The sequence below is a fragment of the Strigops habroptila genome, chromosome 6 (assembly GCF_004027225.2).
Source record: "Strigops habroptila isolate Jane chromosome 6, bStrHab1.2.pri, whole genome shotgun sequence".
NCBI lineage: Eukaryota > Metazoa > Chordata > Aves > Psittaciformes > Psittacidae > Strigops > Strigops habroptila.
The window spans coordinates 70,071,118-70,098,766 of record NC_044282.2 but is presented as its reverse complement, the minus strand read 5'-3'; the positions used below and the strand labels follow the sequence as shown (position 1 = coordinate 70,098,766).

Genomic DNA, 27,649 nt, shown 5'->3' with positions numbered 1-27,649 from the left:
GTTTGTGATGATTTATTTACCTGTTATAATTACTTTCCACCTGAAGAAGAGGAATCCTGTTTCTTGGTTGCAACACAGTCGTGCCAGAAAGAGTAACTTATTTATTCTTTCATATAACCCAGATATTTCGAAGTTATGCCAACCATTCCTTTGGTTCCTTCCCCTCTCCTGGAAATTACAGCTCACAGTGGAACTGTGCAGGTGCCAGTTCACTGATCTGCCCCATAGAGGTAAATGTATTTCCTCTAGCTACTCTAAAACACGTCATGAAACAAAAGTATAATTCTTCACAAGAGCTGATCTGTCAAAATAGTGTTACGATTCACTGATTTTTTTTAGAACAGGAACAGAAGTCTTCTGTGCATATTTAAGCATCTTTTGGAAGAAAAGGTACTAAAATTAGCTTCTCCATGCTTAAAATGCAACTTTTCTTTCTCTCTCCTGCATCAGTATTTTTTGATTCAGTCTGGCCCTCATTTACCTCCTTAGATACCTCACCATTTACCTCCAAAGGCTTCAGACTAGGTTGCATTTCTGCAGGCACCAGTGGATTGCTGTTTGACCCAGGTCTCCTGCCCGGTGCACCTCTGCACTGTGTGTGCCCACATGGACATGCACCTCTCTGAGCTCAGGGCTGCCTGCGCCGAGCAGCGCTGACCCCGTGGGTGACTGACATTGTTAGGAGAGAAATCTCTGTTCTTTATTTATTAGGCACAGACATCTCTTAGGAATAATTTGTTCTTGCAGAAAAGAGTAAGAAAGCTATTACAGTTTATTGGGCTAGAGGTGTTCAGTAACAGTCACTTTAACTTCAGATAGTGTGGTTTAGTGATTAAAGCACAGGGGCTGCACCCAGAATATCTGGATTCAGATGCAAGTAAATAAATAAATGTAACCTATGTCAAGTGCCTCAATTACCTCCATCCACAGAAGAAAGAACTGAGACTAAAACAACTTCTAGTTTGTTTTCCTCAGCTTCACATGTAGGACAAGTATCCTGTACCTTTGGAAAGATATTTTTATGTATATCAGGGCATAGCAGTCTCCACTGCCTGGGCTTGGTGACCTAAAAAAGGATACCCCACAAATGCAACATTCTCCCAACAGAGGTGATTATCATTTACTTAGCATTCAAAGGGGGGTTACACATAATTGTTCCCTTCAGGTTTGTAAAGGGCTTGGCTGGAAGGTGTCATATAAGCCCAGATTATTAGTATTACATACACAACAGCAAGGAAGAAAATTATCTCAGACCAGAAGGTAGATGAAACATTCACACATTTGATCATATTCTTGTGGCCAGGCGTAAAACAAGACAAGGAGTTTGCCAGAGCCGTGGGTTTTGCCAGAGCTGCATTAAGCTGCAGGGGGAGAGTGGGACTGAGCCCTGGCTCTTCAGCAGCATCGGTTCCAAACTGGTAACATGACAGCTGAATATACAACCCCAATACATTTGTGAATATTTGAGTATTTCAGCCAAACATTTGTTTTTCTGGAGAGTATTCACCTAAGTGACACTCAAGTACGTGAAAAGCCCTCAAGAAACAAACTAAGCTATGCAAACCCAATTAAATTGGAATTCACTGCTGACTTCTAACAGCCGTTCTCCCCAGAGAAGCATTTGTTTTATTTGCTCAGCTGTATGGAGACATGTATTGCTTGCCTAGCCTTTTGAGGGATTTGCTACAGGTTTTTTGACATTAAAAACATGTTCTCGGGATATGGTGCCTGTTTTTGCAATTCCTGAAAATAGATGCCTTTTATTACACCAAGAAGAGAAGCAAGGGACAGGAAGGCCAACAGCAGCAAAGGGCTTTAAGATGGCGCTTGGTGAATTCATGAAGGGGATTATATGACGTAGCTGTTGGTGGCCACAAGAGACTAGATTTGATAAGGCAGCAAGTCTCTTCGAGTCTGATTTTCCTAAGAGGTTTTTCCTATATAAAAAAAGAAAAGAGAGAAGAGGGAAAAAAAAAAAGGCCTGGCTGGCTCTCTGCTGTGGTGGAGGCCTGTCAGTTCAGTTCATTTTAGAGATGAGCACGTCAAGAAAGAGACAGTGGAAAAAACCCTCGAGGCACCAGGAATGCACTGAGTATAATTGAAAATGCTCTAGACCACTTTAGTAACGCAACAGTAGGGCCATCTGCAGGCCTCAGGTTGTCAAAATTAGCAAGGCATTTTTAAATCATTGCATCCTAGTTGCCTTTTTCTTGATTAACTGTTCTAAATAGTACAAAACAGCTTCTCCTGGAGCAACTTTTAGGTAATGGAGATCATTTTCTAAGCCTGGTAAACAAGAACTGGTATGCATTTCTAAGAGGTTGACATCACAAAAAAAAGGTGTTAGCTGCTGTAGTACCCCGATTCCCAGATTAGTGCCCAGGGCATTTAATGTTACAGCATTAAGCAGGCTGATAGACAGTAGCATGGGTCAGGAGAGCCTAGCAGCATCTCTTGTCCTCTGAAGGCCTCAGTAACTATGCTGCCTTTTTGTTTCTTTACATTTGGGGTCTCCTCCCAGCCCCACCTCACCTTACCCAGCCTCAGCTTTCTGCTCTCCTCTCATTCCCAAGATGCTTTAAGGGAAACCACCCTGCCAAGAGAGAGACATGGAAGAAAAGACTCCTTTCAGGCCCATTCAGGACAGGGGCCTCTGTGTGCTGATATGGGCAAAGAAGGCATTACAGCCAGTGAGCCACCCAGAACACAAAGGGACAAACAGGGAAAGAGTGGGCAGACAGGGACACAGTGCAGGTGGAGAAGAAGAGCTACCTCTTAGCTCCCGGCTACGTAAGCACCCTCAGCTGCAAGGACTCCAGTGCTTCCCTCCACTTTAACTGGTTCACTGAGTATGAGGCCAGAAGAGGTTACCTGCCAGCAGCTGAACCCCGTATAGAACAGAACATCCCACAGACTATAGGGCTTCTCCATATTTCTGCTTCTCCAGCAGCACAATTATCCAGTTTCAATTTCAGAAATGGTCCATGGTGGAGAATGTGACAATATATGGGTTTTAATTGAACAGTGAAATCCAGTATTTTTTTTACTGTGGATGCAACCACTTATCTGCAGAGTTATTAAACTGCTACTTAGATTGATGAGCATTTCTGCTACTGTCCTGCTGTGGTTTTCCCATGGTTACCTCTGTTCCTTTATGGAGTAGCACTTGCTTTCCTCTTTAACATTCATATTCTTGAGAGCTCCATTCTTTCCCAGTTAGAATACCTTTACATTTCTGTTCTTTCCTTGCCCCCAGAAAGCCTTTTCTTGCACTTTGGAGATTACTCAAAGAACTTTAAAAAGATTCTCCAGCCTGGCAGGTGAAGAGATAAAACACTAATCCAATGGCCAGGACATACTCTGTGGTGCTGGAGGTTAGACCTTCAAGCGCAGAATGTGAGACTCCAGAGCTGTTTACAGGTTTCGGTTTCTATCCCTTCTTTTTTGTGGTCTAGCCTTTTTCTGTGGTGACACGTCCAAGAGATGTGTTTTATACTCAGGTGTTCTCCAAAGAACTCTTCCATTCATACCTGCAGCCTATTTCTCAAATCAATCTGCTTCCCATAGTAGAGAAGTTAGACACTTCAAAATTTTACCAGGCTTTCCACTATTGTCAAACATGGTAGGTCAAATCCCGGGATTAGACAAGTTATTTGTATCATAGCCAATGATCCACTGTGCCAATAAGGCTGAAGAAGGCGACAAGAGAATAAAAAAGAGAAGAAAATAACTAGGAGAATGAAAATAAAATAAAATAAATAAAGAAAGAAAACAAAACCAAACCCCAAACCAACCAAAAACCAAAGGCAAAGACAGGGAAGGCAAAGACCTGGCTGCAGAGTGTCCTCCTCTTCCTCTTCTGTCCTGCTGCCAGACAGAGGAAGAGCAGACCCTGGGGAGGGAAGCAGAAGGGTGGCATTCACATGCAGGCCTACAACTTGGCATGATGTCTAGCGGCAGCTCAGGGAGGACCTTGTCACGCACTAAAACTACCTGAAAGTAGGATAGAACCAGGAGGGGGCTGAACCAGAGAACCAGGAGGTCTCTTCTCCCAAGTAAGAAGTGATAGGACAAGAGGAAACAGCCTCAAAGCTGTGCCAGGGGAGGTTTAGACTGAAGATTAGGAACAACTTCTTCCCTGAGAGGGTGATCAGGCTGCCCAGGGCAGTGGTGGAGTGACCATCCCTGGAAGTGTTCAGAAAATATGTAGATGAGGCCCTTTGTGACATGGTTTAGTGGTGGCCTTGGCAGTGCTGGGGTAATGGTTGGACTTGATGATCTTAAAGGTCTTTTCCAACCAAGCTGATTCTATGATTCTATGATCACAACATTGTCTGGAGAACGTGCAGGAAGTACATGTTCTTCATGTACTCAAGCTATGCTACTCTTAAGGGTTGCAGCAAGTTAATAGAAAAGGGGGAAATGATGAACCAGCCAGAGTTTCACCACAGTGAAGTCTTACAGGTGCATATACAGACATGCAGACACCAGGACGGCAGCATTTGTGAGAACTGGTCCCCTGTACTCAGTGGTTCAGAGACAAACAGCTGAGCAAAATGTTAACAACTGCTATCTACTCACTGCGGTATTTGAGGCACGCGCTTGCTCTGCAGCACTGCAAACCAGTGCTTGCGATATCACAAGGTAGAGCCCAGACTTTTTTCTTTTAGCTAGAAAGCCTAAAAAAAGCACACTTTTCAAGTGTGTTAGAAATAGAAGCCTATTTTAGAAGAGACATGAAGTTATCAGCGCAAATTAATAGCACCAGATGGGGGGTTAAATTACTGCCTCACAGCTGAAGACATGAGACAGAATGAAAGTGATAGACTATAAAAAGGGTATCACCAGAAGTGATGAGATCCCACTGTGAGGTGGGATCTGCGAACACTGCGCTCGTGCTTGTAAGCAGTTGCTCAGATGAATGCTTTTATGGGAAAGAGAGAAGGAGAGAAAGGAGAAAAGTCAAGAGTCCTTTTGAAGATCATGTCTCTCAGTTTACTGCTTTGCTCAGGACAAGGACAAACTGTACAGCAGCACAAGCTACAATTAAATGTCATAGAGCACACAACCACCAGGACAGGGGAACTCACCAGAGCAGTCAAATGAATGTGGCTGCGTATTGGGTTTGTATGGCAAGGTTTTGGTAACAAAGCAGAGGGGCTACAGGAGTGGCTCCTGTGAGAAGCTGCTAGAAGCTTACCCCATGTCCAACAGAACCAATGCCAGTCGGTTCCAAGACAGACCCTACGCAGGCCAAGGCCAGGCCCATCAGTGATGGTGGTAGCGCTCCTGGGATAACGTATTTAAGAAGATTTCTTCTTAAATATGGGGAAAAAACCCTGTGCAACTGCAGCTGGAGTGAGGAGTGAGAGTATGTGAGAGGAACATCCCTGCAGGCACCAAGGTCAGTGAAGAAGGAGGAGGAGGTCCTTCAGGTGCTGGAGCAGAGGTTCCCCTGCAGCCCGTGGTGCAGACCATGGTGAGGCAGGCTGTGCCCCTGCAGCCTGTGGAGTTCCATGGTGGAGCAGATGTCCCCCAGCAGCCCATGGGAAGGACTCCCATTGCAGAAGTTCATGGAGGGCTGTCTCTCGTGGGAGGGACCCCATGCTGGAGCAGGGGAGGAGTGTGAGGAGTCCTCCCCTGAGGAGGAAAGAGCAGCAGAGACAACATGTGATGAACTGACCACAACCCCCATTTGCCATCCCCCTGCACTGCTGAGGGAGAGAAGGTAATGAAAATCAGGAGCAAAATTAAGCCTAAGAAGAAGGGAGGGGTGAATGAAAGGTGTTTTAAGATTTAGGTTTTATTTTCTTATTAGTCTACTCTTATTTGGTTGCTAATAACTTAAACTAATCTCCCAAGTCAAGTCTTTCTTGCCTGTGACAGTAATTGCTGAGTGATCTCCTGATCCTTAGCTCAACCCATGAGTCTTTCATTATACTTTCTCTCCCCTGTCCAGCTGAGGAGGGAAGTGATAGAGGAGTTTTGGTGGGCACCTGGCATCCAGCCTGGGTCAACCCACCATAGGCTGTTAAGCTGGGACAGCACTAACTGGTCTGGCTTCCAGAACAACAGGGAGATTTGTCAGAAAAATTCCAGGTTTAAGAGTGTTCTTACTGAAAAATGGCAGTTCTTACATTAAGAAAGCAATTCTTTAAATATAGGTATTAAAAAACCCTCCAAAAATCAGTTACGTTTCACTTGGGTGGGAAGAATGTTTCTTCCCATCTCATCCCTGCTTTCAGTGGGGTAGAAAGTAAGAAACCACTTTTGGTAATTATGAATAGGACAAGGAAAAAAAAAATGAGGAAGGATTATAGAAAAATCTTCAAGTAGCAAGTCCTCAGCAAAATTGGGACATCCCAAAAACCCAAGTAGGAACATTTTTGCAAAGTCTTTTAAACCAGCACTTGGACTAGGGGTGTGCTGACACATAAAAGCCCATAGGTATGTGCCAGAAACACTCGTGGAGATTATTAGCAACAGGATGGCCGAGAAACTGCCATCCAACCAGCAGAGATAACCCTTCTGCAGCTGACATACCATCCTACAGAGCTGAAATAGATACAAGAAAAGAAAGTTGTTTCAGTGGCTGGATACTTCCCATTTCAACTGAATATTTAGTCCCATATGCTTGGCTGGGGTAAATCAGTACAGCACCATCGCAATCAGAAGAGCAAACCGGACAGGCACCATGTGGAGATCCTAACAACAACAAACTTAAAACCACACTTTAGGAGAAAGAGGAAGGTCTTTTTGACAGTAATTAAGCACTTTTTAACTCTCTGGACACAGTAACAAAGGAGCCTATTCAGAAAGCAAATGTCTTAAGTGCAAACACTTTAATAATGCATAGGTGCATAATGCAGAAGACAAGCTGTAGAGTGGCCCCTCCTTTCCAAGGGAAATGCAGTGTGCAACTGGAGCGTACAGTGCAGGATGGAGGCTCAGGAAGCATTGAACACCATTGCTCATGTGCCCTAAGGAAACGCCACAAAGAACCAACAGCACAAACCCTGCCTAAATCTCTGGGTTAATAATAATTGAACTGACTGACTAAGAAACTAGGCAGAAAGTTACATATATGCAAACATACAGTGGTTTATGCTAGGCAGGAACATAGCCTATGCTATAAAGCCTTGCATCAGTCAAATGAAATAGGAATTTTGCTATGAATCATCATATACCTAAAGCAGAACTTGGCCAGGTCCTCTCTCCAACACAGCAGAGCAGAACTGACTCACTTTTACGGAATCAGTTCTTCAAGTCCAAAGCAGGGGCAAGGCTGAGAAAAGCGGCTCATCAGCACCTCAGTAATCACAAGGCTGAGATTCTCTCAAGGTACAGCGAAGAGAGAGAACAATTTGCAGCAAACCAATTATATAGTGAAATCCCCACAGTTTTTCTGTATTGTGAGAATGCTCACCACAAATTTTGATTTTTCTTGACTTCTTCTTCATTTGCAATCGTTTGATGAATCTTTCCTTAGAAAAGTATATCTAGGTCTTCAGACTGCTTGTTGCACACATTGAAGCTCTACTTCTGCTGCATTCCTTCCCTCTTGTACAGAGAGCTTTCTGCTCCCTTACCGAGTGTGCAAGGGATACAGATGTGGGAAGAGAGAAAAGCTTGTGTTTCAAATCCAGAATTTGCCCTCTATGAATAGTTTTAGTTAAACATTTCAAAAAGTGATGCTTTCACAAGCATTATTTCCAGTAATTTTGTCCACAAGATTTTTGACACGAATCTTAACAGAGGCACATGGAATAATATTGTTTTGAGGCACCAGGAGGACGCTATTAAAATGCAGAATTGCAGCTGGATATATGTTGGTCACATTTTCTCAGCTGAGCTATCATATTCACCTCTTCAGAAATAACAGCTGCCAACTAGCAACAGTCACAAGAGATGCAGCCCACAGAGAATCACATTGAGCAAAGAAAAAATCTAGGACAGCGATTTAGCTTGTCTGGATTATAACGTTCCTCATAGATGCTTTAACATTGTTGAAAGGCTTCCTAGAGAAAGATGATGGGCTATTCAAGTCTGACATGAGGAAAATAGAGGAACATATAGTGGTGTTCAAGACCAGGTTGGACAGAGCCTTGGGGGATATGGTTTAATGCGAGATGTCCCTGCCCACGGCAGGGGGGTTGGAACTAGATGATCTTAAGGTCCTTTCCAACCCTTACTGTTCCATGATTCTATGATTCTATGATACAGTTACACGAAAAAATCTAAGCAAGCTGCAGGGAATGCTGGAATAAGAACATTCAACCTGAATGTTAGAAAATCCCTTTCTGTGCTATTGTGATACTGGGAAGAGCTGTGAAACCAGCTTTGAACTAGTGAGGTGTAAAAAGGTTTTGTTGCCCAGGTGGCAGTCTCATTTTCACAAATGGTCACTCTGAGATGGAACACAGCAAAAGATGCATGGCATCACAAAAGTGTCCATCTCAAGCCAGGGGTGCATTACTTCGAGCTGAGAGACAGACATGTGATTCACTATTTAAAATTACTTAACAGGACTTGCCAAGACCTGTCTCTCTTCAAAGGAAGAGAAAACGTATGCATGTGGACTCTCAAGGTTCAGCAGCAATCTGGCCTTCTTTGAGCAAATTACACACACTGCAGGACTGCCAAATACAGATGGACCAAAGGGAAATGTCCAGATGCAACTGCAGATGTCATAGGAAATTAAGCCATTCACTTGTGCTTGTGATTCAAGAAGTTCCATTTCTAGGTCAGATGACAGCTTAGTTGGCCATGACTGCAAACAGCTCTAACTTTTCTTGAAGTTTTCTGCCTAGAACTCATAAAAAAGCAAAGGACAAGTACCATTTTCATGGGAAGCACGTTGTACAACCACGTGAAGAATTAACTTTATAGAGGTTAACAATGAATTAGGGACGTAAGTTGCCAAAGGATGAGGTTCTGTAGTACTCAATAAAAAAGATAAATTGAAGAGTTGCAACTGTTTGTTGTCACTGTTAAACCCAATATTGCCAGTTTTGTGTAAGTAAAAGTGTAAATATTTGTTCTAGTGGATAGGATTATTATTGTTTGTGATGACTTAGATTTTTGAGTAAACTACCAGTAAAGTTTATTCACCTGTGCTGTTGCTGTGTCCTGTCAAAAGATACCCTGGTATAGGTGTTAACTGTGGGCCACCGAGAGACAAACTGCTTAATAGATCAAACCAGCAAAGAATACAGAAACATTGCTTTATCAATGCTATTGAAATTAATTTATTGCAGAATTTAACCACCTCACTCTGTATAAATATCTCCATTACAGCTTAAACTACTTAGTTTTTCTCACTTGAGGACATTTTAATTATGTGGTAAAATCTGAAAGCTCAGAATGTGAAAAATTGGGGGAAAATTGATATTTTAAGTAAGGAATGTTATCTTTTCTCTACCTAGTCTAGTATCAAAGAGAACAGTACTTTCCTGCAGAAGAAACACAGCCTATTGCACTTATTTTAGTAGCTGGTTGACTAAGTATGGGTACAGAATGTGTGATAAGATGGTCAGATCCCTAGGCAGTGAAAATGGACCTTTGATTTGCTAGTAGAAAGAAAACGAATCATTTTTGCCAAAGCTTTGAAAAGGATAATAGGAATTTTTAGAAATAAATACTTGCACTTTCTTGATTTTCTGATAAGCTTCCATTTATGTAAGAAACGAGGAGTTTTTATCTTAGTAAGCTTTTTGATCATTATTTATTATAAAATCAGTATACTTCACATTTCTAATGAAATGGCAAACTTTTTTCTGTTTCTTTGCTTACTTGTGTCTATCTATGTGCCTGGCATGAGTTTAGTTCAACTCCTGCCAAAGAGTCTACACTGATGAATGACATTTGTACTGTTGTTTAGTCCAAAACCCCCTAACACATTTAGACTGATTATAGACTTCAGAGCCAAGAAATACTGATATACAATCAGAATTGGAGAGAGAAGGGGACAAAGTTTTTTTGTTTGTGCTTTGGAGATGTTAAAAAAGCTTTTTTAGCCTACTAACTTTGGCGACAGAAATGTAGTGAAAGTGGGAGATGTTTACATCTCATTTTTGGATGAGATGAAGCAGATGAAGACTGATTGGGCTTGCCATGGCTGAGACATTTCTGGAGACGATGCATCAGATGTCTGGGATAATATGGAGGCTGTGGTTGGCAGTTTCTAGTGCAGACTCCTGTATCTTCTGGAAATAGCATTAAGCACAAAATGTATGGCCTTGAGACTTATATTGTCTGGAATAGCAAATGCTGTGCAATGCTTCAGAAAGAAGTACCTTTAAAAAAACCCCAAATGGCTGGAGAAATCATATTTTAATACTGGTGTCCTGCTGAATTCTATACTCTACTTATACCATGGCATACGTATGAAGACAGGCTAAGAAAGTTGGGGCTGTTCAGCCTGGAGAAGAGAAGCTGCATGGAGACCTCATAGGAGCCTTCCAGTATCTGAAGGGGGCCTACGAGGATGCCGGAGAGAGACTCTTCATCAGGGACTGTAGTGCTAAGACAAGGGAGAATGGGTTTAAACTTCAACAGTGGAAGTTCAGGTTAGATATAAGGAAGAAGTTCTTTACTGTGAGGGTGGTGAGGTGCTGGCACAGGTTGCCAGAAGAAGTGGTAAATGCTCCATCCCTGGCAGTGTTCAAGGCCGGGTTGGACAGAGCCTTTGGTGACATGGTCTAGTGTGAGGTGTCCCTGCGCATGGCAGGGGGTTGGAACTAGATGATCTTAAGGTCCTTTCCAACCCAACCCATTCTGTGATTCTATGATTCTATGGCGTACACTGGCCCCTCCTGGGCACCTGCTCAAGTCTTAGGGTCTCTTGGGGCAAAATCACCCACCACAACAGCTGGAAAAGCTTAACACAATTCTCCTTCCCCTGGCTTTCCACACACTCTGTGCCGCCTCTGCTTGTAAGCCTCAGTGTGTCTTAAAAGAAATCAAGCTGATAGGCACTGTTATTCCTTAATGGCCCTGGATGGGACCACCAAGGGTCTGAGGCTACCTATCAGTCACAGAAGATTGCCAAGGCACTTGCTGAGAGGTGATGTTTGGGGATACCTGAAAGACTCTTATTTTGTGATCTCCTTCCATCTAGCTGTTGAATTGGTCATGTTTAGAGATTGCCCTCACCCTGGGAGTGGATAACTACTGAGAGTCAGAGGACAGGTATCCACTTTCATTCCTGGATCTCTGTGAGCAGCTGTTCATGCCATGAACTTCAGGAGATGTGTCCACAGACCTTTGGTGTGTGAGTGACACCACTCCTCAATGGTTATGGTCTTTATGTCCAGAATTGCTGAGGCAGTAAATCTTAGTGGTCAAACCTCTACTCCAAGGTAGGGGGAAGAGGAGAGAATAATTAATGACTCATTGCTTTTACTCTTAAATGGGTATAAGTGACACAAGACTGATTTTAGATTTTGTTCTGGATTTGGTAACTTTTGGGGCAGGGACCCCTGACAGCTCTGTTAACAATTTCATGTGCTGACTCAAGAGGCAGACTTTTTTGACAGGCTGTCTTCACAACTTACCATTACTACGTCTGCTGATTAAGGGCAAGTGTTAATCAGCAGTGGAACGAAGGAGCCTTCTCAGCAGCTCAAACATGGCACATGCCTTACCTAGTCAAGCTTCGCTGGCTTAATGACATTAATTTGCTCATGACCTAATGCTCCCAGCACTGCAGTTCAATGTGTTTATTAATTCTAGGAATGAGCTTTCATATGAATTTTATTGCTGCGCTGAGACATAATGAGGTGAAGAAATGTGGCTTCTATTCTGTTCTCCATATCTGTGCCATAAAACATAGCGTTTGCTGTGCCTGTATTAATTGTGAGCTTGCATTAGTTCTTAGCTGAAGGCCTATTGAAATATTCTGGAAACACAATAACCTCATTAAGCTTTGGGGTATATTTTTTAATTCTTGTTCCAGTTTTGAGTCAGAAGGAGGTTTGAAGCAGCAAGGCTTGCCAGAGAAGTAGGATTCCTCTGTCACGCAGATTTTCACTAAGTTGTCTTAGACATAAAATAACCGGGACAAATTTGTTACTGGATGATCACTCCTGACATTAATCAACTTCTGACTGAGGACTGATGGGTTGATCTATCGTTTTCCATCTCAGGGAATTTTATATATTCCTCAAAAGAAGATGGCACAGAAGGTTATGGAGACAGGTGACTGGACTGGACTCATCAAGTTGTGATGCAACATAGGAAGTGCCATGCTTTAGTAATAGAGAAATTTCTTTTACCAAAGAGGGGTATTATTTGATGATAAGCAGGGGAAATCTCTGCATTCCAGGAACAGTAAATAAATATGAATAAGTATTGATTTCTCATTATGAATAAACATCTATAGTTAGTCAAGACAGTCAATATGAGCTACTAGGACATTAGCCTTTTGAGCTAACATTTGCTACCACTGGGTTTGTAAGGAAGTCTTCAGCACTTCAATAGAAGGGAGATGAATTCCCTCTGAGAAATGTTATGCAGGAGTTTCTTTCTCACCTTAGCCTGACAGGAAGAAGGATCTATGTAGTGTTTCATTAAAGAGAGTGACCTCTTCCAGGCTCTTAGGCTGAGTCCTCAGAAGAGACAGATTTTATAACCTTCCCTCAATGAACCCAGCAATAGATTAGTTCACCCAGCCCAAGGCGCTTTCCAGCAGTGAAGAAAAAGAGGCGTGCAGAGCCCTTCCTCACAAGCTGGCATTTTTTCCTTAAATACAGCATAAAATTAAAATGAATTTTCCACATTTTCCAGTTTCAGCCACAGCTACAGTTCTTTCCATATGTCAGGACAAAGTTTGCAATCATGGCCTGTATTTTTGGGTTGCTTGAAATTCAGATTGAAGCTAAGTTTACTCCACAGACTGCTGCCAGCGAAGTGCTGGGCACTGATGATGGTTCATGTTCATCCAGGGCCTGGCTGAAGTTTCAAACAGTGATTACCTTTGATGTCTAATGAAACTTGAGGAAGTAAAATTAGGGGGTTTTGTGACTCTGCTCTCCTGCATTACTTAACCTGGATTCAAGGCAGCCTCATGGTGAGAAATGGGGAATGTAGGGAAAAGGGAAAAAAAATAAAGAACTTGTCAGCTTGTTGTTGAGCCTCCTTTCACCAGGACAGAGCACAAAGTCTCACTAAGGCTCCCTCCTCCTGCAGAACCTGACCCCTCTCCTTGCCTATTGCCTGCTACACCTTCTCCCCCCAGGACAATCCCTTGGGTTTGGTTCCTGCAGGGCTCCAGCACTGGATCCTGCAGCTGACAGCAAATCCTGGAGGCAGAGGGCTTCATTGCATTGAATGTTAGAATGGATACTGCAGCATGTCCTCCCTGCTTTACTCCTATCTGAATTTAATGCCCAGAAAACCTCTTTCTCAGGCTCTTTGCTGCATCCTTGGAAGCAGCACTTGAGCAGTCACTCACTGCAGAGACTGCAGTGCCCTCTGGTTTGCAGGAGCCAGGGAATGTTGATGAGGGCAAGGAGGTGACATCCTGGGAAAGAAGGATTTGTGGGTCCAGCTGCAAGTGGTAGGAGCAGCGGAAGAACATCCCACTGCTGATGGGGCTGCTCCAGAGCAGAAGAGCTCAGTGAGGACAAGCAGGTGCTGCAGAAAACATGAAGGCTTACCATGGGTTTGCGATATATCCCTCTGAGGAGCAGAGTGCTCCTGTTTCTCTGGCAGCCACCCAGGTCCAAAGTGTAATAAACCCCCAAAATGGATTATTTTTCTTTAAAAATAGAGCCTGCCCCTCCCACAAGCTCCTAAAATAAACCTCTTGCCCCTATTCTCTTCAGATCAAGGTCACCTGGAAGTGGAGCTTTTTCACTAGCCATGGTTTAGCGCGAGTTATCCCTGCCCATGGCAGGCAGGTTGGAACTAGATGATCTTAAGATCCTTTCCAACCCTTACTATTGTATGATTCTATGGTTTCATCACATGAGAGAGGAGACCAGAGAGACTGAGGGCTGTGACCACAGAGGTGCTTGCTATCTTTGCCCATGCTACGTTGTATCTGGGCTAAGCCTGGGGCATTTCAGACAAAAATTTGACTGTCAATCTTGGGGCTCTGTGCTTACAGTGGCTGAAATACAGTTACAAAGCTCTCTTAAGCCATTAGCTGATTTAAGTGACATAAATATACCTTTTTTTCCTCAACAATTGCTGGGGTTTTTTTATTTGCTTGAACAAGGGGCTTTTAGTCTATCAGATGGGTCCAGGCTGTATGTCCTTGAGATGTACCCTTTAAATGCATTTTCAAAGCGTAAGAGGGTAACTTCATTTAAATCTGTGGTCTTCAATTTACCCTTGGGTTAAGTGTGAAGGCAGCAGCTGCTCTACAAGATCTTGTACATGGCATGGATTTTCTGCTGTATGTGTCATCGGGGCTTCATGAAGGAAGGAGTCATCTCCCTCTTGTTATTCACTTACTAAGTGTCAGTGCCATGAAAGCTGAAATATCTGAACAGGGCAATGTTGCTTACAGAAAACAAATTCTGTATCATGGAATTATTCCTATATTATTCTTAGGTCAAGAATTAAGACTTGTTACTTTATCCAGGAATTTAGATTACATAAAATACAGAAAAAACCTCCCAGTGATTGCTTTAGATTTAAATTGGATTACATTCAAGCGAAGTTCATGCCCCATCCTGCTGTCTTTACTTACAGGAGTAGTATTTTTAAATATGTAGTAAAGCATGTCAATATTCTTGATTGGAACTTATTTTACTTACAAATGACTTCATTAGCAAGTATTGTTCTCATCTTCAAAATAGTCCCATTTCTAAAAACCCTCAAACAGACATTTGCAGGAGGGATAGAAGTGAAGGGAGAGCTCTCCAAACTAAAACCAGATGGAAAAATAAAGGGGTTTTGGCTGATATTGAAGGACCAGAGCATTTCTACCAAAACAGGAAAAGATGGATTTCTACTGATGGGTCTCAAAGGAGAGACATATTTACTGTTTCCTGAACGACTCTAGCAAAATCCTTGGGTGCACCATCTGCTTGAGACACCCAGCCTTGAACACTGACCGCTTGCCACTTAAAAGTGTAAAAGCACCTTGTGGGGTAGAGTTTCCTTATTTTATAGCTGATCTCACAGGCTTAATCATAGAATCACAGAATGGTTTGGATTGGAAGGGACCTTAAAGCTCATCCAGTTCCAACCCCCTGCCATGGGCAGGGACACCTTCCACTAGAGCAGGTTGCTCCAAGCCCTGTCCAACCTGGCCTTAAACACTGCCAGGGATGGGGCAGCCACAGCTTCTCTGGGCAACCTTTTCCAGTGTCTCACCATTTCTCATCATGCTTCACAACGTACCAACCCCTAACTCCCCACTGGGAACATCAGCAGAAGCCACCCACCACTGCTGAACATGTCTTCTGGGAGGACATCTGCTGTGTCCCTCTTGTTCAGGCATTTCCTCTGTGTCACAGGGACCAAATATGCTCAGTGCTGTGAGTTGAACACCTCCAGCTTGGTTTCATCATGGGCTTTACCCTGTGGTCCTTGTTATGCTGCAGCTTCATAAGCAATGGTGCCTCTTGCTTGTGGTCTGCTGGGGGCTGAATGTGGGTGAGTCATCTCTGCAATGCTCTGGAAGCAGCACTGTGATAGTGATAGTCACTTGTCCTTGGGACAAGCTGTGCTGTCATATAGAGGACTTGAACAGCAGACTGTGTCAGCTCAAACCCAGAATGTCTCTGGATTTATGCTCAGGTGAATGAATCCAGATGTGCCTAAATGAATTAGAGTCTTATGAAGGTAGGGGTTGGAAGGCAAACCCTGGTTTTCTGATGTAAAACAAGCACCATTTTAACGTTTAGAAGAATCGAATTGGCTCTCACTATTCATCTACTGCAAAGAATATTTTATTCCTTCATTTTGGCATGGCTCTTTATAAAGCCTCTGGTCTTAAAGGGCAGAAGTCACTCCATGTAGGTCTCAGTGATGGCAGAAAAAGGTTTAGGGATTTAAATGAAAAAGAATTGGAACTTTCATTGCCAAGCAATGAAGCAAAATCCCTCTGCCCTCAGCTGTGTAGCATATACTCTGCTCCCCAGCTTGAAATCTGGAGCTGTAGGATATTGACAGTAACACTGGGAATATCCAAGCACAGTTGTAGTATGTGAATTGCTCTCATCCCATCTCACTGCTGTGGTTCATCATCCAGCAGCTGACAGAATGGGTTAGTTTTGTTTTAACACATGCTGTAGCTAAGAAGCCTCTCGGCCATGCTGCTTGTAACCTTCACATGTGATCCTCAATGCATGTAGCTCCAGGTGTGCTTTTGTGCCTTAGATGACTATAAGGCAGTCTGTTTTTCTGCTTTATTCTGGTCATTTTTTTGAGTCCTGTTGTCTCCAGTAAAAACACTGCTACAGCATTGAATGTACGCTCTTTCTGTCAGCAGCAGTCGTACCTGCATACCTCAGAGATCTGTGAATTTAATGTAAGGGTTTCAACAGGAATCCCATATACCTCTATGTTGCAAATACTTAACACATCAGCTTCCTGCTATCCAGGCTGCTGGGACCAAGAATCAGTCAAATGTTGTTTATTTTATTTACATGATCGAATTTTATCTCATGTTTTATTGTTCAGCAGAGCTCTGTAAATCTCATGTAAACCTACCCAGCTCTTGTCTTTCCTGAACCTTTACCCTACATATTGCATCACTGCCTATTTCAATATATCCATCTCACTTAACAAGAACGTGAACTGAAGAAAGGAAAAGGGGAAGCTTTTGCAAAACATTTTAATTCTGATCTTTCAGAGCCATAGCCTATGGGTTGATGAGATTCAATCAGTAACAATGCAACTGTAAGACCCAAGGAAGGGGCAACATTCCCACAAAGGACTGGAAAACTTTCTACTCCCAAACACAGATTAAAAGGAAAAGGTTAGAAGCCAAACCAGGCCATTTTACATGCCCTCGCAGGCCTTAATTCCTTCACAACCGTGTGCAAACTGAATAAAAAGAACTAGCTAAATAAAAATCCCCATGCAGAGAGAAAGGTTTTGATCCTCTGTTAAAACAGTTTGAGCGGAAAGGATTTTGCAGCCTCTCTGTTAATCTGCTGACCATGTGGCTGAAAGCGATGCCCTTGAGGCACTATGTGGCCTGTTGTTGAATTGATTGGTCAACGAAAAAAGAAAGGAGAAAAAAAAGAGAATAGAAGTTGTGCTCTTGTATTAGCACAACTAAATCCTAGCCTGTGAGTCTGGGTAATCTTCACTGGAGGAGCGCGTTGGGTTTTCTTTCATCAGCTTGTGAAGGCTGAAATGGACTTCAGAAGAGAGGTTTCTAAATCAGCCTCGTGAGCGTGTAATAAATAATGAGGAGCTCTCATACCCTGCACCAGGGAAAGCCAGTGTGCATGTGTGCCCTTGGCCTCTGCAAATTTGTATTACTGATTTCTGGGAAACGAGTAGCAGCCAGGAATTAGTTGTAGGTGTGAATCAGAAAGCAGCAGTGGCCTTTGAAAGCGAGTGAATAAGTTTTGCATATCCATGGGGTGCTATTATGCATTCCTGTGGCTAATGTAATTTGTTACTTAGCCTGGAAATGTCAGATGCTTTCAATATTTGACTTGTACAGCTGTAAATGCATTGTAAGTATACATCTTAAACAGTCGCTCCCAATTTGTTGGTTTTGGTATAAATATTCACCAGTAATGAACAGTGGATATGACACTAGGATCTTCCTATTTAATCTCTCACTTGTGCCCAGTGAAGGGAGTATCCAGATCCACCCCCTTGTCTGGACAGTATCTGCATTGCTACAGGTTTTTGGGAGTGGTTCTGGGCTGATCAATGGTCCAGCTTCACTTCAGGGAGATGAGCTGTTTAATAGAAGCAGAATTTTTTGTCATTGTGACTCTATAAAAGAGCCTTGAAATGATAAAATTTAGATCTGTAAAAGGTTTATCGGTTTAAAATTAAATTCCAGGCCTTTTTGCCATATAAACTGCATTTAGAAAGATACTCTGCTGTGTCCTTATATTGTGTGAGCTGCATTTTATGTACTCACATGTCTATCTGTCTATCACCTATACATAGACAGAGAATGAGGGTAGTTAAAAAATAAACAAGGCCCTTTCTTTTTATAGTGTCCCTGCAGCTATTTCTTTTTCTATCCTGAAGCGAAGTAAGTTTTTCAAAGCTCATGGACTTTCTTCACCTTTAACTCCTACTTCCACTGTTTAAGTTCCCAGTGGAGACTACAGTACGAAGTAGAGGAGAGTGGAGCTGGGGGTAAGGCTGGGCTGTCCTGGAAGTGGTAGAAAGTGAGCCCTGAGCTAAGAGTATGGCTGTTGGTCTGCAAAGCACGAGACATCCTCAGGGGTAATTCAGAGCACCCTCGGAAAGGTCAACCTTGTTTATTTTTTGGCTGTCCATTATTAAAGCTCCGCTGGCAGTAGTGGGGAGGTGCAGATGCTCTCCTGAACCCCTTTCAGACACATTTTGGTCTCCTAAACTCCTTTCAGGCACATTATGGATAGCAGTTCCTTGAGGTGATGGGGCTTTGGCTCAGGCCTATAATCTCTCTTGCCTTTTCTGTTTTACTTACAGTGTTGCATTTCCACATGACAGTGCCCTCACCACAAATGGCTGCACGCACAAGCTGGCAAGTTCCCTTCCTTCTTGCTACTTGCTTCAAATGCTGTATGATGTAATGAACAGAAGGATGGACGGACAGGTTGTTATATGGATAATTACATTGTTTCTTTAAAGATAAGGCTCTTTAACTTGAAAAATAAAAGAACATGAATAATCAGTGATAAGTAAGACTCTCAAAGACAGTGAGATCTTTTCTTTGACATCTTTTTTGCTGTCCCTCATAGTTGAAAAAAATTGCCCTTCTTCAGCTAAAAATCCCATTCTACAAATAACGCCATCATCCCAGTTTCATAATGCTCGTATTTTGTCAGCTGCTGATTTGACTCTGGCGATTTAGTTAAAGAAGATTTCTCCTAAAAATATATTGGTCCACTGGTTGAAACATGGCCACACTTTTACCATCAGGCAGGAATGAAAGGAAAGGATAAATATTACAAACATAATGAATTGCTTTGTTTACCACAAATACATGTCAATAGGAGAAAGTTGTCTCTTTGCGTTCCTAATTTCTTGGTGATCTCAGTGTATAGAACTTTGCTATTAAAATGTTTGTATGTAGCAATAGCTGCATTAGTTGTCTTTCACTCAGTTCTGTTAAAGTTAAGGTCACAGCTGCTTAAGCCAGAACCTACACTGCCAACTCTTGCTAGAAGAAGATGTCCTTCGGCATCACATGTTTGTTTCAGTGCCCACACAGATGCATTGAAAGATGGTGAAACCTACCTACAAAAGCCACAGTGAAGCAACAGTGAAGCCAGAGTCCTTTGGTCCAGCAGCCACATGAGCAAAGCACTCCACTGGCAAAGCAATAGAGCACCTACAAGATGCCAGTGGCACTGGGAGAGTAAAAAGAAGATAAAACTAAGACAGAACGCTGGGAAGGGGTGAAGGAGTGGGGCTTGTGCAGCACTTAGCAAGTTCTGTTACAGAAAAGTAAGTCCTTCCTGGTTTAACACAGCTCAGGGAAGGGGTAGGTGTGAGTCCTTCAGTGCAAAGATATCTTGCAAACAAGAACCAGGCAGAAAGACATGAAATGTTGTTTGCCTGAGGCTGCTGACAGCCCGTAACAAACCCCATCAGGGGAACTCCTTATTCCTGTCAATCATTTTGAAATCAAAGCTATGACAACTTTGATGCTGATGGTGTTAACTATGTTGCTGCCAATCTCTGAAACTATAATATTGACTTATTGTTCTTTCACCACAAAACCCTTTTCCATATTTTCCAGTCTCCCTAAATCATCAGCCGTTCCATACTAAGCTTGTAAAAGCACTAGTTACACTCACAGCTGTCTCATCCAGTCCTGAAAGCATCAGGATTAATAAAGAACGGATACCACCAATTTTTAACATGCAAATGGAGAATTTTATGGCTGTTTTAATGTTATTCACTGTTCCATTAAATTAATTAAAAAAAATCATTTTCAATTAAATAAAGTTACCACAGAATTTCCCCCTGACTTGCAGACTTCCAGAAAATGCAGCAGAAATTAGCTCTACTTTGTGACAGAGGCCAATGCAAATGTGCTCTTTTCTTCCTGTAATACTCGTGGGTTTCCTTTATATCATCCATTTAGCCTAAAAAAATCTCTTTCTCCACTTTGTGGGTTTCCCTTTCATCATCCATTTAGCCTAAAAAAGTCTTTCTTCAGTTGTCTGTGTGCTTTCTCGGATCATTATAAGACATTTGAGGATAATCTCTATTTCTGGTGGCTTGCATTTTCTGCAATTGATTTGATCTGCATGTAATGTTTGTGTAGCTCTTCTGGCACAGTGGCATTTTGCACTGACTTTGCAAAGGCAGAGAAGACCTAGAAAGGGTTGAGGCAATGTGGATGAGGCCTTGTGAACAACTCTTCCTGTTTAACGCTCTCTTGCAGAAGCTCAGCTCACTTTCTCCATTGCCACCGGGTTTGCTCCTCTTGATTTATGGAGATACAGAGGGAGACCCTTCAGCCACGAACACAAACCAACAGCAGCCGGTTGGTTGCCACCACACTGATGTGTAAGACATCCCCATTGGCAGGACTAAGACCAAAAGCACAAACAGAGAGGACCAAGTTACTGTAGTTTTCTCATGCTGTGTTACCTGTTATGTAGCTGAAGCGCTCCTGACTCACAGACACTAACTGCAGCACCAGGGAGTACTTAATAGGTGCAGACACAGTTCATCTTCTGTATTACAGCAACTTTGAATCAGATTGATCTAGCCTCTGCATGAAAGATGTGAGCAAAAAGGCTGTTGCTCATTGCCCACTGACTTCCCAGGCTAAGACCAACCTCTTTCCTGAAGCCTGCTGGAAGTAGGTGTCTCATACACCCTGCAAAACCTCAGCACTTCGCAGTAGCGGTCCATGGGCAACTCTTAAACAGTGAGGAAAAGGAGCAATAATGCTTTGGTGCAGATAGGTGCTGAGCACTTGTGGTGCCATGAGCCAAGGGGGAATGCAGGTCCCACTTGGCTTCCTAGGAAACCAGTGCATGCCTTTGCCCCACACTGGTTTCCCTGTCACTACCCAGGTGTGAATCCTGCCCTCACCCTGAAAGATCATTTTGGTTTGGGATGCTCTTCAGAGGGATGATTAACAAACCAGGAGATGGGGAAGAGGCTTGGGTGTGTATATGGGGGCAAGGGGCAGGACCAGGAGCTCTGAGCACTGTTTATAGACTGCGCAGAGGGAAGAGTTTCCTTCTACAAACCTACGAACCACAAACCCAACAGGGCTCATGCAGCTTAGTGGGACTGCCCTTTATGCTCCCTAGGAAAATCTGCCATGCAGCTTTCTTATTCCTTGCTGTCTCCTAAATCCAGCAATAAATGTCTTGCAATAATTCCACTTTGTATTTATTTTTCTTTTTTTTTTTTATTTTTATATCTAGATCTAGATCTATTCCATCTCTCTATATATTGATCTATTCATCTAAGAGAAACAGAAGGGAACAGGTAGAGCCCCAGGAAAACCTGGCACAGAAGCATCTAAGATGCCAAACACTCCCATTTTATGTTTGCATATAGACCCCCCCTTCATGTTCCATTTTTCACCCTCCACACACTGCCGCACCTACCAACATGTTGCTGGCTGGTAGCCCCACCTGCAAGCCTGACCCCTCTAATGGCAGTGCAAAACTTCCTCCAACTTGAAACGGGGTGTGACTTTCACCCCAGGCTTCTAAAATTGTCTGTTAATCAGATTTAGTGGCTTAGGAGCTGCGTAAAGAAACCCAGGTTGGAATATAGTCAAAGAGAAGAGAGGCTGACTGCTTGTCATTGCTGCGGTGGTAGGGAGTGAATATTTTGGGGGAGACGTGAATGAATTCAGGATGTGAGTTTCACTGAAAATCGTGACGCAGTCAGAAATCTCATCCTCCAGCTAAACTGATGCCTTTTGTTTTTCTCGCAGATGCTGGCCACAGAATGTAAATAGCTGTATCACAAGTCAAGACATTTTCTTTAATCCGCTCTACTAATACCTGGATTTCTTGTCCTGAGTCACCAGGATCCAGCCATGCAAATGGCAAGTGAGGTTGTAGGATATTTTGGAGCAGGTATCTCCTGGAGAGATGGGGAAGCACTAAGCCCTCCAAGCAAAGCCTATATTCTCATTTAAAAAGCCCTGTGAAATGTCAGCCACCTTTTTCCAGAGAAGACTAATTCAAACTGGAACCAGCATAACCAACAGCTACTAGGGTAGCAAACAGTCCATTTACCAAGAAAGGACTAACAGAGTGTGATATTTCATGTCATAACAAATACTGAGAAAGGTTATTACTGCTGTTTATAAACCCAGAGAGAGAAGGAGAGAGCAGGGAAGGAGAGAAACTATTTAAGCCACAGGACAAGACCAGAACAGGAACAAGCTGGTATTTTCTAGCTGTGAATCAATTTGTGCTAGAAGGGAAATATTTTCTGGATACTGCAGAAGTGGGAGTCTAGACTCAGAACTGGTGGGAACATAATAAACTTTGGGAACCATAGGACATAGCTTGCTAGATTATAAATGAAGCTGCATGAGGCAGCTACCTGTAACAACAGGGAATTAGACTCAGAGCAGCCTGCTCAGCCCAGGTCTCTGTTCAGTGCCCTCAGCTCGCTCCAGGTGAGGTGCTCACTCCTGGTAAGAGGGTTTATCTTCACCCTCCACCACTCTGGCTGGTTGGTCTCCCAGATGGACAAACCAAACATTTTTGCCTGCGATGTATTTCTGTTGTTGTCAGAAAGGGAAAAAAGAGAAAAACCAAAAGAGGAAAAATGTGTGGGTTCATAGCTGTAGAAATGACTGCGAAGAGATAACACATTGAAAGGTTTATTTTCCAAAGCGGTTTTGTTAGCAGTAACACGGTTAGAAAGTCAAGTTGTTATTACTCTGAATTGAAATTGTTACGAAATGGCTGCTCTGTGCTTCTATTTTTTTCGGTGCAGGAGGCTGATAAAGTGACATGCACATTTTGGAGCCTCATAAAACAGCTGTGCGGTCTGACAACTGGCAGGACAACAATGACTTCTTCTGTACTGGGATGGGGTGGCTCCAGGCATTTCTTTTATGACTGCCTGTTATTCTCTGAGCTCTCAACGGCAACTTTTTCCATCTGCCATTGCTCCTGGCTGCAGCACCTGGGTGAAAGCATAGGATGTATTGTTCCCTACTTAGAATCATAGAATAGTTAGAGTTGGAAAGGACCTTAAGATCATCCAGTTCCAAACCCCTGCCATGGTCAGGGATGCTTCACACTAGACCATGCTGCCCAAGACTCTGCCCAGCCTGGCCTTGGACACTGCCAGGGGTGGAGCATTTACCACTTCTTTTGGCAACCCATTCCAATGCCTCACCACCCTCAGAGTAAAGAACTTCTTCCTTATATCTAACCTGAACCTTATCCTATTGCATGTACTTGCAGAAGCAGGCAGCATTGAGCAGTTTTTTCAATGCAACTTGTCTGCTGCACTGCAACTGTGTATGCTCACAATCACACTAATCTACCCACTAATGATCAGGGGTTCATCAGGGGTAGAGGTGCCCATGTTTACAGGAAGTAATTCTCCTGGTAGAACATTTATGTTGCATAATTGCATTCACACTAAGAAATCATTTTATTGAGCTTTTTGTCATTATAAACAACACAAGCCCATATGAAAACTGCTTTCCAATTATGTTTTCCAATGCATTAAGCAAATAATCAGGAGTCATAATTTTGTCTAATTATACTTCAACATCTTCATTTTGGCCTCTGACTGGAGACTTCTTGTTCCAGCTAGGCATGGGTTCTGACACAGAGATGCAGTGTGAGCTTATGATGTCATGCTCACTAGCATTTATTCAAAAGCCCCTGTTGTCCTGCACCCCATACATCCCCAAACTGAGTGCCAGTCCATGCCCTGAAACACCTACAATTTCAGTAAAGAAAAGAAAAAAGACAAGACAGGAAGAAAAAGAAGATTTTTATCTGTATTTTGTAGAGGGGAGACAGATTCAGTTGTTGAACATGGGCAAGCAGGCTCATCAGAGGGTATCCAAGACATCTGCATGACACTGACAGATAGGGCCAGCAGCAGGAAACCAAATACCTACAGGAACTTACATAGCTCTAGAGACCTATCTTCAGCCAACACAAGCAAGCCATAAAAGTAAAATAAGTTGTCTAAGGGATTGCAAGAAGACAGTGACAAACTAGGAACGGCCTGCTTCTCCTGAATTCAGATTTGCAAGATCTCAGTGCCTGTCTTTTCCAAAGTCACTCCCTGACAAGCCTTCACCAGTAGGTATTATTCTTTACAGAATATCACGGAAAAATCAGAGTGAAAATCGGTTATAACTATATTCTGTCAGCCTGGGCTATGGAACTGAGCCCAAAGGCTTGCAAGCAACACACTGTGGGATAGCAACAGAAGAGAAATGAGGTGTCTGTGCCACAGGTTAATGCTAACATACCCTATGGAAACACAGAAGTAGCTTCTTGGCTTAAACACAACCTTAACAAAGGTGTTTTTTTGGAAATGAGAACTTTGCTGAAGATCTTGTGAATAAATCACATGCAGGCAAAAGGCTGTGCTGCAGAATTGATATAAAAAGCAGACTTTCCTCAAGATTTTATTTCAGAGGTATTTAAAGTTTAAATCTAAATAACAAATTTGAGCATTTTTTCATTGTTACATTTTAAGTAATAGCATAAAATCTTTAAATAGGGTTTTTCATTACAAAATCAGCCGATTTGTTCTCCAAGTGCTTTCAGATCAATTAAAACACAATAAGAGCAAAAGCAGGAAATGTTTCTGTTATAGATGGTATTAATTGTGGTGAGCTCTGGGTGAAATGGAGATGCCAGAAGTCAAAACCCAGAAAAGTTAGAGCTTGTGAGGGCCATTGTTGAGAGCCCACGATCTATAACAACTATGCTCCCAACTGACTGTGGGCAGCACACACAAGTCTTTCTTGGCTTTCTCTTGGGGTCTGCCTTTGAACACTACGTCCTGAACAGTTTCAGGGAGAAGCTGCTGCTGTCAGCAACACAGGTATTGGCATCTAAGCATCCTTTTGCAGCAGGTTCTCATTTTTGATGTCATCCCATTCCCTACTGGTGTTAGAAGGCAATTTCTGGTCTAGACTGAGCTTTGGGGTTAATGTCAGTCCATTTCTTAGAACCCAGTTGCAAAAAGCTCTTCTAGGGAAGGCTGGTGAAGGTTGTGAAAGATATGGCCAACACGCTGGGCTGCTGAGCTCTAGCTAGCTCCTCACTGGGCAGTAGTAGCTGTTGGGGAGGTGCAGCAGGGAAAAATACGTGCGCCTTGACAGGAGGATCCTATACAGCCCCAGAACTGCCTTGTGCCTGGTCCTGTGGTGGCTGAACTTGCCTTGCACAGCACTTGGGGGGCCAACTGAAAGGCTGCAAGGCAACACTGAGGAGCAAGGATGACCCCCTTCATCTATAGCTGAGCTTCACCCCCACCATTGACAGCGTGTGTTTCTCCTTCTACCACCAACCAGATTAAAAATGAAAGTAGAATAGCTACAGTCTAACTTCCAGCTTTAAATGGCTCAATACCCATCCTGAGATGCTTGGTGCAAAGTCTTTCTTTAGGTTTTCAGTGGCTCTACTAATGCCACACCACTGCGGGAAAGCTCTTTCAATCCTTCAAGAAAGAAGCATAAACTATGGTATTGACGGACTCTGACTCCTTTAGTAGAATACGCCAATGCAGTCATCCTCTGGCTACAGATATCCACAGGAAGAATAGATGTGTCCTTTAATAACAGGGAGAGTGCTTAAAAAAAAGAACATTTTATTGCAGTGTTGTCTTCACCACAGTAAATTGCAGCATTTTCATCTTCCTGTATTTATTGCATTGAAGTGTTTACATCACTGTGAAGCAAATATTTGCTTTCAAAGGTCACTCACTGTATCTCTCTTCCTCTGGGAATATATGTAGATCTCTCTTAGACTTCAGTATAACTGCGAGGCTATATAATGTTCTCGCTATGAGACTCTTTATTGCATCTGAGCACTACTAAAATAGCAAATGCAGAATTCAAAGTACAATAGGCAACGCTTTTCCATTAGCCAGTCTCTCTTTGTATTTTTCTTTAACCTTCCATCTGTTGTGCTTCTGCACGAGCACTGGCATAATGTATAAGGCTGGCTCATAGGGAATTTGATATAAGTCACCCAAGTCCCTGAGGTTACTTGTGTTGTCTAGAAGACAGAGAGCACAGTTTAGTACACGATGTACATAGTTTTTGTAGCAATGCTTGGACTTTTGTCTCCTTTTAAAAGAGCACCATGTATATTTGTGTGTGAACCCAGAGGATTTCCTTTCTCTGTGCTGAAATGAAAAGCACAAGATCCTTGTGAAAATTTGAGCTTGCATTTATATATATATAATTATTGTGAGTGTAAACACAAATTGACTGAGTTTGTGCAAGTGGCTGTAACTTCTGTAGCAACTTGGTTATTTTAATCAAAGTTTTAGATCTAATGAGTTTAACATATTACATCACAACTTTGGTTTTCTGAGCTGCCATCTCTGCAGTGACTGTAGGCAAAATAAATTGTACTTGAAAGTACTGAGTAGTTTTTGGAAAGTTTATTTCCAGTTATATTCAAGATTCTTAAGCAATTACAGGATTTTGATACTTGGTTTGAATCAGCTTAAATGAGAACAGAATGCAAAATATCAATTTTTGTAAAAAATAGAAATTGCACAAGGAATTTATTACCCAAAGTCCTCAATAGTATCGTAGGCCTGTTCCCATTCTGCTAAAACAAGAGCAGGTTTCAGTGGGCCCAAGACAGACTAAAACCTTATGCTTTTGAAAGCCTGTCCCATAATCAGTGAGAGTAAAATCATTATGGGTTATTTTTTCTTGGCCATTCCCGTAATCTTTCAGTTTCAATGTTTTAATACATCAAGAGGACTATATACAGGTGTTCCTAAGAGACACCACAGAGGGAAAACTGTTAAACTGTGAGAGAAATAGAATCATGGAATGGTTTGGGTTGGAAAGGACCTTAAAGATCATCTATTTCCAACCCCCTGCCATGGGCAGGGACAAAGTGTAATTCCCTTTAAACATAAATCTGCTCTCTACAGGATTTTATTAATAACAGGGTTTGTTGTTGGAAATTCACAACACTGGAAAGGAATTTAAGCTGAAATGGGACTCTTCAAGGAAAATCCTCTCTCTAATATGTCCTATTCCACGTTTAAATTTCAAAATATGAAAAAAAAAATTAAACCCATTCCCAGCTATCTGCAAAATATATGTAGTTTATCATACTGTGTGCAAATCAGTAATCTTAATTGATTCTAGTGCACGGTTTTCTATTAAATAAAGTTGGATCAGCACTGCTGTGGGGCACTTTTGTTTATGACTAAAACTTGATGTAAAATGACTTATCTGGAAGAGTGCTTTTTGCTATTTCTCAATCCATTGTAAGAGCTTTACAAATACCAAACAATCTTAATAAACCTGTCAAGTTCGATCACTTGCTACAAAGCG

The 27,649-nt window shown here is 42.5% G+C and overlaps 1 protein-coding gene across 3 annotated transcripts in view; it reads left to right on the top strand.

Moving 5' to 3' along the window:
* SNAP25 (synaptosome associated protein 25) overlaps positions 1-27,649 on the top strand; it is a 66,009-nt gene that overhangs the window by 5,854 nt on the left and 32,506 nt on the right. The window contains exon 1 of one of the 3 annotated variants that reach the window (XM_030489852.1): positions 18,610-18,664. The exons of the other annotated variants lie outside the window; for them this stretch is intronic. The gene's annotated coding sequence lies outside the window, so the exon portion shown is untranslated. Of the gene's footprint in view, positions 1-18,609; positions 18,665-27,649 lie in introns of those variants that run through there. 3 annotated transcript variants of the gene reach the window in all.